Consider the following 6000-nt stretch of genomic DNA (forward strand, 5'->3'; position numbering starts at 1 on the left):
AAAAAAAAAAAAAAAAAAAAAAAAAAGAAAGAGACAGAGAATCACCATTATTTGCTCTCTAAAATAAAGTGATGGAAATTCAAACAGTTAAATAATACCTGCTCTGGTTATAGCCCTTCCAGTTCACAGCCATTCACAATAAAACTAAGTATCTCCTCTAGTATCACTGGTAGCAAATTAGTATTTATAGCTTAGCAGGCAGTATAGAGCTAACACTTGCTTATGGTGCAAGATACAGAAAATGCAGTGAAAGAAATTTAGTTTTCCTGAACAATAGCTCACATAGAAAAACACATTTTAAAGTAAGACTGTTCAAGCAGGATGGAAACATATTCATTATGGAAGTCTGCATAACATTTGGGAGGGTTCATTAATTTCCTTTCAGCTTTGAAGGCAGTACATCCTTCCACTTTTTCTTGTGGGAGTGAAGCAGTATCCACCACAGAGGAAAAGAAATATACAGATTGCTCAGCCTACTTGGACGTGCAGAGATTCATGGGATGATGTGAGATGTGCTGAGGGTGCTGGAGGATACCCTGGGAAGACTTTTGGCACAGTGTCCCAGAGCTGTCTTGTCACCCAGTAGGTGAGTGACAGCTGGAGTTGTGGACAACAAGGCAGGCAGAGAACTGATCCAGGATGCACAGTGCCTGAGAGTCCAGCTGACAATCCACACAGTGGTGTCTCCCAGGGACCACTGTGGGGACTAGCACTGGGAATTGTCTTTGTTAATGCAGGACATGAGAGGACAAAGTGCACTCCCAGCAGAATTGTGGATGCCAACAAACTGAGGGGCATCAGTGGATATGTGGCAGACAGGGCTGCTGTCCTGAGGGATTGGGACACACTGCAGACATGGCTTGATAGCAAACCTCTGAGGTTTAGCAAAGGTCTTACCAATAAAGGATACTGACACACTGGGACGAGTCCAGTGAAGAGCACCAGGATGGGAGGGGATAAGGAGTATGGAAAACATGAGGTAGGTTTGCTCAGCATTAAGAGGGCACTGAGGAGACACATTACTCTCTCTGCAGCTTCCTGCACTCTGACAGATGCAGACTGACAGGCAAAAACCCCCATGTCGTTACATGGAAATCCTGACTAGATATTAGGAGAAAACTATTTAGTTTTACCATGAGGGTGGTCAAATATGCCGAGAGAGGGCACAGAAGCTCCATCACTGAAGTTGTTCAAAACTGTGATTCTGTTTGACTCTACTGGACAAGCCCTGAACATCCTGGTCTGAAGAGAACAACTGTAACAAAGGGGTTAGACTACTTAACCTCCAGAGGTCCCTCTTAAACTAAGTTGTTATATGATTCTACAAGAACAAATGATCTTAACAAAAAGATAAAAAAACCCCAAAAAGCAGTGAATCCATGATACTGATCTATCATTTTGTTTCTTTTTTTTTTTTTAATTTTTATTTTCCTCCAAACCAGTATTGTTATACTAAACATTAGTCTGAGCCTTTATTATTACATAAAACATTCCTTTATTCATATGTAATGAAAAGCTCATTATGACTTCCCAGCTACCAGTGCAAACAGTGTACTTAGCCAAATGGTAATTGTATCAGTCTTCCTTTTATTCCAATATTGCTCTGAAAGTTGTGTCCCTCAAATGAATAATTACCTACAGAATAATTAAATGTTGCTGATATGGTCTACTCATCCCACTTGTACATAGAAACAGCAAAGGCTGTCTTCCCTGAAATCTATCTCCGTCATTTTGGATAAGCTTACTGCCCATCACACGGCTGGCATCGATCCCCACTCAATTACAGATGAACATAGCACCATATTAAAAGACAAATAAGGTTTAATTTTAATCACAGACAGCCTGTAAGTCCATGTTCCATTATAGATTAAAAGAACCAATTATTTTCAAAAGTAAAGATTTAATGAAAGGCCTTACTAATATACAGACACATTGCTCCCTCTGCATTCTAAGTCAGACTCTGCAGTAATGTTTGAAATTGCTGCAAGCAATCCAACCAAGGCATGGGGATGCAACTTGGAGAAGAATGGTTTTCCTTCAGATACAAATACACTTTCTCAATAGGGTTTCTTTTGCAAGATTTCTCTTTCAAAAGAGTAAAATCACAGACCATTTATAGTCAACAAATTAACTTTGCGGCCAGAGTTTTATTGTTAGTAAGACAGAGTAAATGCAAAATAATTGCATTGAAGCAGGCAGAAATTCCACACTAATGACACTGAATGCTGCTGAAATCACTTTATCCCAGACTCAGAAAGGTAGTTAGGAACCTAATTCTCATCTGAATTCAATGGGAGTTAGACACCTACACATCTCTGAATCCAGACATTATAGCCTTCCATCTGTAACAACAGGAGCTGGCTTTCATAATTAACTCCAGAATCTAGGGCATCAGAACTCTTATTTTCTTGCTATTCATTCTTTAGTACTAGTTTCCAATCCTCCTTGTTTATTGAGGTAGTATAATGTTTGTGAGACTGAACTAATAAAATTTTAGCTCTATAATGTTGTTGATATTAGCACTGAGAATGCAAAGATAAAAACACATCTACAAACTGGGTAATGCAACAGTCTGTTAATAGTGCTATGACTGTAATTCCACTTGTACAGAGAAAGCCAGAGGGGTTATATACATATATATGTATATACATAAAGATAACATTCCGATTTTTAAAGCTGATTTTATATAATACCATGCTTTTTTTTAGGAATATCACATATACTGTTAAACCAGATATGCTTTAATGCATGGTTAAGTCACTTCATCTTTCTAAATTTGGACACACCTTCTTTAGAAGGTAAAAAAAATTAAAGCACTATTTACCAACAGACACTGTTATATCAATCTCACAATCATCGTTCTCAGTTAAAAACAAAAACCCCATAACAAAACAGGACTCCCTTGACTAGAAAGAACCTGTATTTTATGTGCCCCTCTAACCTTTGAGGAAAAGTGTACCAAATAAAACACTAGTTAGGTCTGTAGAATGAGGGTTCAGAAAAGAAATGCAGGCATTTCTGTTATATTTTAAGGATCTCATATCAAAAGATCACTTCGAATACTTCTGATGATGAGCAAAAGAGTTGGGAAACCTTCTCATCTACTTATACTCAGCCCTTGCTGTTTTCATGCTGCAAAATTCTTTTTGGTTTTGTCCTCACTGATCCCCGAAGGAAAAAAATCTCCAGCTTCTCTCCCCTTGTTAGATATTCACAAAGAGAATACGGGAGAACAGCAAGCAGGTGCTCCAATGGAAACAGCTCCTCACAACACAGGTGCACTGCAAAGATTCGGTTCAGAAAACAGCAGCTGTGTTCTGGGAGTGCTCCCACCTTCCTTACACACTCTTCCATAAACACAATTAACAGAAATGAGAAACAGTTTTCCAGGCCAAGGGATAACCAGGATTGTGCAGAACCGAATCCCTGCTTTCAGGCTGGAATCCTATTCTTTTTAATTTTTAATGTTCTTTTGACTGCAACAAATTCCAATTTTTGGGTACACCACCAAATTTGTCCAACTTGTTCTGTGAAATATCTTAAAAGACACATGGAATAAAGACTTTTTAAAATCTCTGCACAGAAAACCTATGAAAACAAGATAAAACAAGATACACACTGAAATTTCTGCCTTAGCATATATTTATTAGCAGCATGAGGATATAACAGTTCTTCAACAGAAGTAACAGGTTTCACAAAAATAGAATATGCAAAGGTAGAGCTCGTTCTCCAGCTGATCTAATACCAGGTTGAGTCAAGACATGGATTACTGGTCCAACTATGATTTTAGATCAGCACCATTATTTCCCTATATTGACAACAAATATATTGCACATTAAATACATTATCAATGAATTCTGTAAACTTTCTAATTCACTGTTATTTTAAATTCTAAATTCTGTCAGACTTCTATAAAGAAGAAACACATTTTATAAACAAGAAAAATTAGAGAATATTTCCTGGGTTTTCAAAAACCACCTATGTGCTTGCTATACATTCAGAAGTAGAGCCTTGTGTGTTGGAAATGATGGCTCACACTGAAAATGTCACCTGCTATTTATTGTCGTGTTTTCTTTTTCAGGTTCAAAGGCCTCACCAATATGTTGTAGCAGAAAATTGTTTAAGGCCATATTGTCTGCTAAATCCTCATATGTATCGCTCCTCTGTAAGAAAAACACTCTCCAAAATCTGCACACTGGGTTCTAGATTAAACTATTATAAAATGCACCTTTATAGGGGCCACTGAGTAACTTTTGCCTTCTGTCCTGGTTTTAGCTAGAGCTGATCTGAGTTAAGGTATTTTGCAAAAGCATTAGTCCAGAGTATTTGCAGCAGTGACAAATAAGATTTTCTGTTATTAGCTATCACAAAATCTGGCACAGCATTATGGGCAGAGTAATAAATGTCTTCATTCTCACTGTGGCACACAACACTGAGACATTTACATGAGATTGCTGTTGTCACAGACAGTAATTAAGTGCTTGATTCTGCCATGGCCTTTCTAAAGGTCTTGAGTATGTCAAATTCATGCTATGGTGCATCATATATATTACTCTGGGAAAATTTTATGAGCATGGTTCTGTAATATGCAGAGATATGCATATATGAACTTTCCTCTGAACAATACCTCAGTATAAAAACTAGTGCACTCAAAGTCTGAAATACTTAATAAAAATAGCCAGTTTTTATAAGCATAATTTTAAAATTATGAGTAATTTTGGCTGCATAATCAAACCCCTGAAGGGATGCAATAAAATATAAATTTAATCAAATACATTTTTAGAACATGCTTCAAGCTAGGGCATGTACAATTTTGATCCAAATATCTAGTCATGAGTATAATATCAGACCTTTAATTATAATTCCTATTATAATTGTTCTATTGAAGAAAATGTAGCCAGTGCCCTTACCTGCAATTATGCTCACACAGTCTGTAGAAAGAGTAGATAAAGACTCTCCTGTGAACCATTCCTTGCTGAGCTAATTCACCCAACTGGTTTAATTTCATTTGCCCTCAGTCTGCCATTGCAGTGATTACATCTAAATGAAAAGACAAGGAAACACCAAAATGAAAAAAAAAAGTCATTAGATTTATTGTCTAAATTTTCAATTTGAGTTCTATTTTTGAACAATCAGGAAGTCTGGGTCACAGAAAGCATGTTGCAAGAAAAAGCATTTGGTACTTTCTGATAGTAGTGTGTATGAATATCTCATCTAGTGGCTAAAATGTGTGGCATCCCTGAGACTCATTACAGTGCACACCTGGTGTTCTGTGATAGGTGCCCTGTATTTTACTCCTAATATATTGAGATTAATAAACCCATAAAGAAATGTCTTTTTGGGAATATCTAGTGCTAACATTGCAGGCTGCTCTTCAAAGTTAAATAGTCTTTTTAGAACACAGTTTTAAAAGGTTTTCTGTGGCAAAATGATCTGAGGGAATACCCAAATGCTTATTTTAAATACCTATATGCTAATACATAAGTTCCAATATTATAACATACATCATCTTCTAATATTTATTCAATGAAGCTTCTGCAATGCACATGGAGCTTTGGAAACTGCACTGCTGGCTGCGTTAGCAATGTCCAAAGGAGGGACATGTGGATTCAACAATCCCATGTGCCCAACCATGAGACCCTACCCACAGGAATGAACTAAGCCTGGAGATAACTCAGTCTCTTTTATCAAAACCAAATGCTATAAACACACTGAAGCTACTCCAGAAAGAAAGTAGGCACAAGGTTTCTCTCAAATGGCCCAGGACTCCCCTCCACCTATCTAACCCACAATACAGGTATTTCTCTGGAAAATATCAGCTCCCTGTCACATTTTATAGCTGCTTCATAGTGCCCAAATCATTGTTGACAATATTGGTTTTATTGCTGTACAATAGAATTCAACCCAGTAAATGGTCAAAAATCTTATTCAGGTGAATTCCAAGCTCCACAGTGCAATGTGTGGATACAATGTCAATTCTTTTGAACATGAGCCATACAT

At 37.2% G+C, this 6000-nt stretch overlaps 1 protein-coding gene across 1 annotated transcript in view; it reads right to left on the minus strand.

Annotated features, from left to right (window-relative positions):
* TENM2 (teneurin transmembrane protein 2) overlaps positions 1–5026 on the minus strand; it is a 1085256-nt gene extending 1080230 nt beyond the window's left edge. The window contains exon 1 of the mRNA XM_068205619.1: positions 4911–5026. The gene's annotated coding sequence lies outside the window, so the exon portion shown is untranslated. The remainder of the gene's footprint in view (positions 1–4910) is intronic.
* Positions 5027–6000: the final 974 nt, after the last annotated feature.

This window comes from Anomalospiza imberbis, chromosome 15 (genome assembly GCF_031753505.1).
Source record: "Anomalospiza imberbis isolate Cuckoo-Finch-1a 21T00152 chromosome 15, ASM3175350v1, whole genome shotgun sequence".
Lineage (NCBI taxonomy): Eukaryota > Metazoa > Chordata > Aves > Passeriformes > Viduidae > Anomalospiza > Anomalospiza imberbis.